The sequence below is a fragment of the Pinus tabuliformis genome, chromosome 5_1 (assembly GCF_031772625.1).
Source record: "Pinus tabuliformis cultivar Carrire ecotype Pingquan chromosome 5_1, CPIR1, whole genome shotgun sequence".
NCBI lineage: Eukaryota > Viridiplantae > Streptophyta > Pinopsida > Pinales > Pinaceae > Pinus > Pinus tabuliformis.
In genome coordinates, this window is record NC_142305.1 from 120,508,727 (window position 1) to 120,519,710 (window position 10,984).

Sequence of the window (10,984 nt, forward strand, 5' to 3'; positions counted from 1 at the left end):
TGCATGGTCCACAGGTAATTGCTTATATTTACTACAAGGAAGCTTGTATTCACTAAATATAACATGGGCTGCAATATGTCAAGTATTAATTACATTGCTATAAGGTATATGTTGTAGGACATAAAAATGACATTTGATTATAGATTTTAGAATGTTTTGAACATAAAACTACAATATGTCAAAATGTTTCAGAAGTGTGAATTACATTCTTACAATGTGCATATTGTTTAACAGAAAATAACATTGACTTGTAGAATTTTGATTATATATTTACTAACATTTGATTATGAATTTTAGAATGTTTTGAACATAGAAAATTTTAGGGGCGAATGTTCGCCCTTTGGCGAAATTAAGGGGTTTTAAATTTTTAGTGGGCGAATATTTTGTATCATAGTACATTTTTACAAATCACCTCAAATAGCCCACCTTATTTTAAGGGAGAGGGTAAAAAAGGTAAATTTAGCCCTTGAAATTAGGAGTTAAAACCTTCCATTCGCCCATTTTCAAGAATAGATTTTATTTAAGTGAATCCATTCGCCCATTTTCAAGAATAGGTTTTATTTGAGTGAATCCTATGGGCCAAATACCATATTTATAAAAGAGGTATAGTAAATTAATAAAAATATAAATAAATGAGAGATATGGTAAATAAATAAAACATTTTTTATATTTACTCCACAAGTCACCTTATATACATGCAAGGGTGTAAGCAAATAAAAATATAAGTAAAGTGGAGGTATGGTAAATAAATAAAACGTCTTTTTATACTTACTCAAAATGTATGGTAAATAAATAAAAATATATATAAACTAGATGGTACGGTAAATAAATAAAACTTCTTTTTATATTTAGTCCATAACCCTCATTCTATTTATGAAGGCTCAAGAAAGAGGTTTTATTTAAGTGAATCCTATGGGCCAAATACCATATTTGTAAAAGAGGTATGGTAAATTAATAAAAATATAAATAAACGAGAGGTATGGTAAACAAATAAAACATTTTTTTATATTTACTCTATAAGTCACCTTATATTTACGAACACTCAAAAAATGCGTATGGTAAACAAATAAAACATTTTTTTATATTTACTCTATAAGTCACCTTATATTTACGAACACTCAAAAAATGCGTTATATTTAGGTGAATATTTAGGTGAAACCTATGGGAAAAATACTATGGGACAAATACCATGACTAGATTGTTATTTATACCATGCAAAAAAACATTATTAACCCTAATATTAGTATTAATAAAAATAAAAATAGCACATGGTATTGACCCATGGTATTCACCAAAATGGCACATGGTATTGACCCATGGTATTCACCTGGAATGTAGCCTATTTAAATGGGGGAATTAACGAGCATAGATCCATCTTTACTCTAGATCTACTAACCCCCGAGAGGTATCGTGATATGAAAACTAGGTATCAAATATCGTGATATGAAAACTAGCATAGAGTGAAAAATATTTGATCCCTCTTGGAGTGGATCAAGAGTAAAAATGGATGTTGTAATTGTAATTTAATGTATGTTAAACATTTTAGCTTGGTTAAAATAAAAAATAAAATAAAAATCAACTATTAATTTTATTATTTTTTATAAATTAGTAACAGTAATTTTTAAGCTCCAGGTTTATGATAACCCATGGTATTGACCCATGGTAATACTAAGATCTTACAAGATTTTATAATTGAGTAAAATATTCGCCATGCCTGGTGAGAGATTCGCCAAAAAATTATATATACATATTATATTATTGATAAAATCGCATTCCATTTTTCCTATATACCATGTAGATTCGCTCATTTATTATACATATAAATTTAGGGGGGGTTCTTAAAATTTCCCCTGGTTTTGAACATAAAACCGCAATGTGCCAGAATGTTGTAGAAGTGTGAATTACATGGTCACAATGCACATATTATTTGTTAAACTCACATGGAATGTGAACATCGAATGTGAAAGATAAGCATTAGATTGCATATATTATTGACATGATATACATTTATATTACACGGTGTGACCTGTGGATTCATATTCCAAGTGGTCTCTTGGACTCTCTTTGACTGTTCAGCTTCCACACCATCCCTTAGAGTATTAGGTGTCCAAGATTCCCCCCTTTAATCTGAAGGGGTATGTATGAGTCCAAGAAGAAAGTTGTAATACAAAATGTGAAAAAATATGGATGACAACACTAGGTTGAATGTGTTCTTTAAAATGTTGGTATGATGAAGTGTTATGAAACCAGCTCAAGGAAAAGATAGAAAAGATAGATCAACGCCTTAGAATTCAGCCTCTTCGAGGGGGCAACCTCCTTTACATTACATAAATGAACAATTATTCGATGATTCAAATGAAAAAACCTCCTTTCTATACATAGGAGTCTAAGGAGTTACAATATAACCCAGCCGACCTAACAATAATAATATAAAGCCACAAAAATAACAATAGAGGGATTCTATGGGGCACAATAATAACAGTATGGGGACAATAGGGGCATAACAATATTAATAAGGGATAAAACTACAATAGTAATGGGGTAATCACTAGTATTATAGGGACCCAACATGCCCCTCTCCTTCAAAACAGTGTTGTCCTCAACGCTTGAGTAGTTCTGGATGCTTCTGTATAAAATTTTAATCCTCCCATGTGGAATCTTCAGCGGATAAGTTCTTCCACTTGATAAGATACTCCGAAATTGATCGATTTCATAACTGTCGAGTTCTTGTTTTTGTGACTGCTTCTGGTTCCAATATATTTTTTCCTTCCTCGTCAAGTTCTGGAAATATTGTTTGAACTGGGAGCTTGTCGCCTATAACCTTCTTTAAACATGAAACATGGAAAACTGGGTGCAATCGAGAAGCTGCTGGAAGCTCCAATTTGTATGCCATAGTACCAATCTTTTGCAACACCTTGTATGGACCATAATACTTTGGTGATAATTTATTATCCTTCTTAGCTTGCTTGAGGGACATTTGCTTATATGGTTGTAGCCGTAGGAATACCCAATCACCTACATCAAAACTTTTTTCGTTGCGATGTTGATCTGCCTGTTGTTTCATTCCATTCTATACCAACACGAGGCTATCCTTTAAGAGTTGGAGGACTTGTTGTTGATGTTCGATGTGATGTTCCATTGCTTGAACCTTAGAATTTTCTCTTAAATATGATGTGATGGATGGTGGCTGATATCCATAAAGTACCATAAAGGAGGTCATTTTTGTTGCTGTATGGAAGGAAGTGTTATACCACCATTCAACCAGCGGCAACCATTTGACCCATTATGTCTGTTTATCAGATACAAAGCAACAAATATATCCTTCCAAACATTTGTTTACTGTCTCAGTTTCCCCATCAGATTGGGGATGATAAGATGAGCTATGAGCTAGCTAAGTACCAAGACAAGAAAATAATTCTGTCCAAAAATTTCTAGTGAAAATGGGATCTCTGTCACTTACAATAATCTTTGGGTTCCCATGTAGCTTTTGAATTGTTTCCATAAATGCAGTAGAAACTGTACTTGCTTTAAATGGATGTGATAATGCACAAAAGTGTGCATACTTGGTAATTTTGTCAACTACCACCATGAGGACACTCTTTCCCTCAGACTTGGGTAAACCTGTGATAAAATCCATTGAAACCTCCTCCCTACGTTGGCTTGGAATGGATAAAGGTTGTAATAGACCCAGTGTCTTAATTGTTTCAACTTTATTTTGTTGGAAAACCAAACATTCCACCACAAACTTTTGAATATCTGATTTAAGGCCCTCCCAAAAAGATTCCTTCTTCACCTTGTGGTAAGTTTTTCAAAATCCCGAGTGCCCTCCTAAGGGAGAAGTGTGCAATTCCATAAGAATATTTTGTTTTAGCTGGGAATTGTTACAGAGATATAAGCGATCTTTGTACCATAGCAAATCATTTTTCCAGCTAAATGTATCAGACGTACTGGAGTCTTGTTGTAACTTTCCAATAAGTTCCCACACTTCTTCGTTATTATTCCATTCCTCCCTTGCTTCGTTTATCCAATCTGGTTGGATAACAGAAATGGTGCACAACAATGCTTCCACATCCTCATCCTTTCTTGAGAGTGCATCTGCCACCACATTTTGCTTCCCTTTTTTGTAGATGATTTCAAAGTCATAACCCAACATATTTGTGACCCACTTTTGTTGCTCTTCAGAGGATAATCTTTTTTCTAAAAAGTATTTAAGGCTATCATGATCCATTTTTACCTTGAAGTGTCTTCCCATTAGGTAGGGTCGCCATTTCTTAAGTGCATGGAGTATTGCCAACATTTCCTTCTCATAAGTAGCTTTGTGTAAAAACTTTCACTCGATTGGACGACTTTCAAAAGCAATGGGTCTTTCATCTTGCATTAAAACAGCACTAATTCCATTTCCTGAAGCATCACATTCCACAATAAAGGTGTTAGCGAAGTCTGGTGTAGCTAAGACCGGTGCTTGGCACATTGCCTCTTTAAGATGCTCGAAGGCCTTTGTTGCTTCTGGAGTCCATGAAAATGCATCTTTCTTCAATAATGTTGTTAGAGGTGCTGTTATTCTCCCATAATTCTTAACAAACTTGCAATAATACCCTGTCAACCCGAGAAATCCTCGCAGATGCTTTATGGATGTGGGGATTTTCCATTCCTTAATGGCTTTAATTTTGCTAGGGGTCTACCTTAACTCCTACATGAGATACAATATGACCCAGATATTCCACCTCTTGTACTCCAAAGAAACATTTGGATCTTTTTGCATATAATTGTTTCTCCTCCAAAAGTTGTAGCACCCTATCAACATGTTCAACATGATCCTTCCAAGACTTGCTATAGATTAGTATATCATCAAAAAATATTAACACAATTTTTTTAAGGAATGGTTTGAAAATGGAATTCATCAAACCTTGAAATGTTGAAGGTGCATTGGTAAGGCCAAAAGGCATCACCAAAAATTCATAATGACCCTCATGAGTTCTAAATGCTGTTTTCGGAATGTCTTCAGTCTTCATTCTAATTTGATGATATCCTGAACGAAGATCCAACTTGGTGAAGTAAATTGATTCATGCAATTCATCCAGTAATTCATCAATGACCGGAATGGGAAACTTATCTTTAATAGTGAGCTTGTTAAGCTCCCTATAATCCGGACACATGCGCCATGATCCATCCTTCTTGTGCACCAATACTACTAGAACAGAGAAAGAACTTTGACTCGGTTGAATTATACTAGCCTCTAGCATTTCTGCAACCATACATTCAATTTCACTCTTTTGGGCATAGGGATATCTGTACGGCCTGATGTTTGGAGGAACACTTCCTGGAATCAGATGAATAGCATGATCATGATCACGAATAGGTGGGAGACCTTTGGGAGTCTCAAATACCTTGGAATGATTGTCCAAGACTTTTTGGATATTTGGAGAAATAGATGATTCCAATGTGGAAACATCTAGCGAACATAATTGTGCAATTACACCTCTTTGTTCCTTTTTTAGAAGCTTTGTCATACCATTAGAGCTAATTATCTTTCCCGGTTTCCCTGCAATACCCCTTAATTCAACTTCCTTTCCTTCCACAGAAAATTTCATGAAAATTTCTTGAAAATTAAAAGCTATTGTACCCAAGGATTGTAGCCATTGGACTCCTAATACAACATCAGCACCTCCCATTGGAATGGAAAGCATTTGGCTAGTCAATACATATTCTCCCATGGATAGCTTGATATTATGGTACTTTCCAGAGTAATTTATTGTTCCTCCATTTGCAACCATCACTTGACACTCTGGTGCTGGATATAAGAATCAATTCAATTCTTTTGCTACCTTACAATGAATAAAATTGTGGGTACTTCCTTAATCAATCAACACTATTACCTTTTTCTTCTTGATTTGTCCTTCTATCTTGATGGTTTGAGGAGTGGTAATTCCTGCCAATGCATTACAAGATATGGTCGGATTCATTTCTTCTTTATCTAGGCCTTGTTCCTGGAGTATATCCTCTTCTTTTGACCTTTCTTACTCCTTTTCTTCTTCCTCTTCACAACCTATGTAGAATAATTTCTTCTCAGCACATTGATGACCTTTAGTGTATTTGCTATCACAACTATAACAAAGCCCTTTTGCTCTTTTTTTTTCCAATTGTTGTGGTGTCAACCTTATAGGTTGTGGAAGACTAGGGACCACAAAACTTCCATCTTTATAGTTGTAAGTGGTATGCTTCTTGGTTGCCATAATTTTGCTTTCCATTTCTTGCTAACCTAAATGCCTTCTCTAATGAATCAGGTTCCCAAAGGCGAACATCATGTTGGATATTATCCTTTAGAATCCCTATGAACACATCAACACTATGCTCCTCTGGAATATTTTTTACCCTTATGTTCAATTTTTGGAACTCCTCAATGTGCTCCATTATTGAACCCTTTTGTTTGAGACTTATCAATTGGCTAAAAAAAGTGTTGCTTTTTGTATCCTCATAATGTGCTGTCAATTCTTCCGTAAAAATTGCCCAAGTGATAATTTGTTTACGAGAGCAAAGTCGTTGATACCATACAAACTGATTTGGTTCCAAATATAAAGTTGCAATACATACCTTTTGTGTGTTTTGCACATTATTGAGATCGAAAAATTGCTCCATCTGTAATATCCATGTTGCGGGATCCTTGCCATCAAACTTCCTCATATCGATTTTTGGAATGTTACACAAAAATATCGTCATCATGATTATTTGCAGTCAGTATGGGTCTATCATCACTTGTACTGTCCTCCTAAGCAAGTCTCAGACCTCAGCTCTTCAAATCAAGCTTTGGAAATGAGAGAAAGACATTAAAAATCAATGTAACTATGGTTCTGCACTTTCTCTCATGGTCACCTGCAGTCCCGCACCTTCTGTGTACAAAAGCTGTGGACCTGCCCGCTCTGTCCCTAACGGTGTAGGTGCGGACCCCTGTGAAAGTCAAAAGGCGCAAGTTTTATCTTAAAAAACTCACTTTGGGTTAATTCTAGAGGTTTCTAGAAGCAATTTTTACATGGATTGTTCGCTCTGAGGTGGTTCATGCATCCCAAAAGAGAAGGAGCTAATCCCTTGATGAGAGGAGCTATCCCTTTGAAGGAGGACCTAGTAACCTCCCTCCATTGCACTATAAATATAGGCATTGGGCTGGTTGCTAGAGAGGTTAGAAGCTGAACATTTTTTAGGGTAAATGCTGGTGAAATCAAGACTTCCTAGTTGAGCTTAAGAGGAGAGATCACACATCTTTTTGGCTTCATTGGGGAGTGAGTGAAACTTGTCAAAGTAGAGGAGACTTCTTGCTGGACCCTGGGAGGAGCTTGTACAACGTCAAGGAAAAGGTTGTAAAGTTCTTCTTCTTTTGAATTAATACAATCAAACTCATTTTTCTCAACAAGTATCTTATGTTATTTGTTTCATGGACTCCTTGACTTTCATGTTAAATATGTTTTATGATATTGGCTTTTCAGGTGCTATTTAATTTGTTTGCCTTGTTTGTGTTTGCAGATTCGCGAAAAGGAGCTCACTTGGATCAAAAGAGCGAGGGCATCCACAAGCTTGCGTTGGACCTAAGGTAGGCCCTAAAAACACTTGTTTGCTATTGTTTATCAAAGCATATTTAGAGAAAGATAGTGTCTGGTTGGTTTGCTTGTCATTAGGTCTTCTTTAGATTCTAGGAAGGTCTATCTTGTCCGCAAGAAAATGATGAAGTGGACGTTTGTGGGTGTTTCTAAGCAGGTCTGCGAAAATAACAATAGGAATTCGAAGCATAAGAGCCACAATGCTGCGAGTCTAGAAAGTGACGAATTGGGGGTCTCTGACTCGACCAGCTGCAACGCGTCGTTCAGCTTTAAGACTTCCAGTGTCGATGATAGCTCAGAATTCAGATATGACGAAGCCTGCAGTATTCCAGATCCAGGGTCAAGATGCTTCGCTCGATGCCCGATGCCCTTGCTGAGAGGTCTTTTCAGATCTCGAAATTCTCTGAGCGATCAGAAACGTGGTCTTGGTTGGAATGATCACGATTGCATCGCCAAAGTTAACAGATCCTTGAGATGTGGTTAAGAAGCTACATGATTAAGATTGCAAGGTCAAAGTTAACATATGATTGCAATGTCAAAGTTAACATATTCTCGAGAAGTGGTTAAGACATATATGTAGTTTGTGTTTTCAACTATTTAATAATTTTTTTTGAATTTTAGTCTAATACCACTCGCCGTATTTCCAATCATTTAATAATTTTTTTTCGAATTTTTTTTAAATTTTAGACATTACACTCTGAGACCACTGGTTGAAATCACACTACCTTTACACAAAAACTACATCTGTTGGTAAAAAAGATACATTAACAGAAGTAACTAAACCATGTTGCAAAACATAAGGAAAAAGCTGACTTTCATTCATCCAACAAAGCATGAGTCTTTTGGCTGAGAAAAACTCCAGCGCCGCCATTGTTAATGAGGAATCTCTGGATTAGGAGGATTGGAATGTCAAAGAGCATACAAAAATTAAAGCCACTGCAGAATGGCCTAGTCCTCAGGCTACTATATCATTCCAAGAATGTGTTGGGCTCACGGGGTACTATGTATGATTTGTAAAAGAATGATGCTACGATCGCATCACTATAAATCTAATTGTTAGAACACGGAACTCATAGCATGTTCATGTACACGCATATTAATCTGTAAATGATGATCAATTTCAGGGTTATTTTAAATTTTCAAAACCATTTTTTATGTGATGTTTTGATCAGGTATTACAAGCATATAAGCGGTTTTAGCATGGTATAATGGTCTTATAGCCTTACAAAACTGCAAGTACCAAGCACCTCAGCTCATGTTGATAGATAGCAGATTTTAGATTAGGGCATCAACCTGCTCATTAAATGGTTTGGACAGGATCTGCGCTTTCTACATAGGATTCCCATCTCCTACATTTTTTTTTTCAACTTTTAGAATGTTTTAGGTTAGATAATATATTAAATTTTATGCCTAGTTTTAAGTCTGAAGTTATATAATGGATAACTATTATATAATGTATGGGTTAGATTATGATTATAATGTAAATGTAAATTATGATTATATAATAGTGTGATAATGTGATATGTATTAAGGTTTTTATTAGATTATATGTTTTTTTTTTAAATTATGTTATTTTAAGGTATTTTGAATTGTAATGTTTTTTAATATTTATATCACATTGCAATATTTATTAACGGTTATCCCTTAAGGGTTATGTTTCATTGTGATCTATTGAAATGGTCATGATGCATTGTGATTTGAAATGGTCATGATGCATTGTGATTTATCTTAGTCAGCTTATATAGAATTGCGATGTTCCTTAATGGTTTTGTCACATTATGATATTCATCTTGGTGAACTGATGTTGAGTTGCAATGTTTTTGAAGGTTTTATTGCAATGTTACATTCATAAAAGCACAAGTTGGATTGCAATGCTCCTCAATAGTAATGTAGTATTGCAACATTCTTCTGGGTTGGCATAAATTCATGGATGGTTATGTAACAATCTAATGTTCCTGAATGGTTAGGATAGATAGTGATATTCTTCAATGATTATTTCCCATTATAATTTTTGTCATGGTTAACTTATCTTAACCATGGTTGACTATGGTTGGCTTTAGTTTACTATGATGGACCATGGTTGATTATGTTTGACTATGGTAGACCATAGTTGACTTTGGTTGAATATGACTAACTTTTGTAGACCATGGATGTGCATGAGTCACTATGGTTGACCATGTTGACTATCTTTTATCTTAGGTGTCCATGATGAACTATGATTATGTTGATCATGTCAACTTAGGTTGAAAGATTATATTCCTCAATAATTATATTACAATGTAATGTTCTCAAAAATAAATCATGGTTGTGCATGATAAAATAGGATAAAATTAGATTGTGAGATTCCTTAATAATTTTATATTTATATTGTGAATATAATATTTATACAAAAACTTGTTGTATTTTATATTATAAATATCAATATCCTTTCACACACTAACTATCTTCTTATTCTCATATATTCAAAAAAAATTCCATAACAATTAATATCATAACCATCTTCTTATTCTCATATATTCAAAAAAAATCCATAACAATTAATATCATAACCATCTTCCAATATTTATAATTATTCTAAAAAAAACTTTCTTCGTACTAAATAATACAATAATTAATACTACATTATTACCCAAAAAAGAGAGTGGACTTTGTATGTACCTTAAGTAGACATCAACCAACAAGTGACATAGGCCTCACATCCATAATGTAATTTCCCATCCCTAGAGAGATATGCAAGCTACCAGCCAAATCCGAGATGCCCAGTGGACTTTGTATGTACCTTAAGTAGACATCAACCAGCAAGTGACATAGGCCTGACATCCATAATGGAATTTCCCATCCCTAGGGAGATATGCAAGCTACCAGGCAAATCCGAGATACCCAGCTATGACATCTCATCTGCACTAGTGTTAAATTCTTGGTGAATATGCTGAAAATATATATTTTGAAAAGATCTTTTAAGGTAATCAATGTTCCTAGGCTAACTCTGTAAATGAGGATGGGAGATAAAGGTTAATCCAAGCACATGATTGATTAGTGCTTGTGAGTCCCCAAAGATCTGAAGGCTTGGTATGTCTAGGAATCTAGCGAACCATAGGATAGATTCTGATATTCATCAATGATTATTTCCCATTATGATGTTTGTCATGGTTAACTTAGTTTAACCATGGTCGACTATGGTTGGTTTTAGTTTACTATGATGGACTATGGTTGATTATGTTTGACTATGGTAGACCATTGTTAACTTTGGTTGAATATGACTAAGTTTTGTAGATCATGAACGTGCATGGGCCACTATGGTGGACCATGTTGACTGTATTTTATCTTGGGTGCCCATGGTGAATTATGATTATGTTGATTATGTCAACTTAGGTCAAAAGGCTATATTCCTCAAT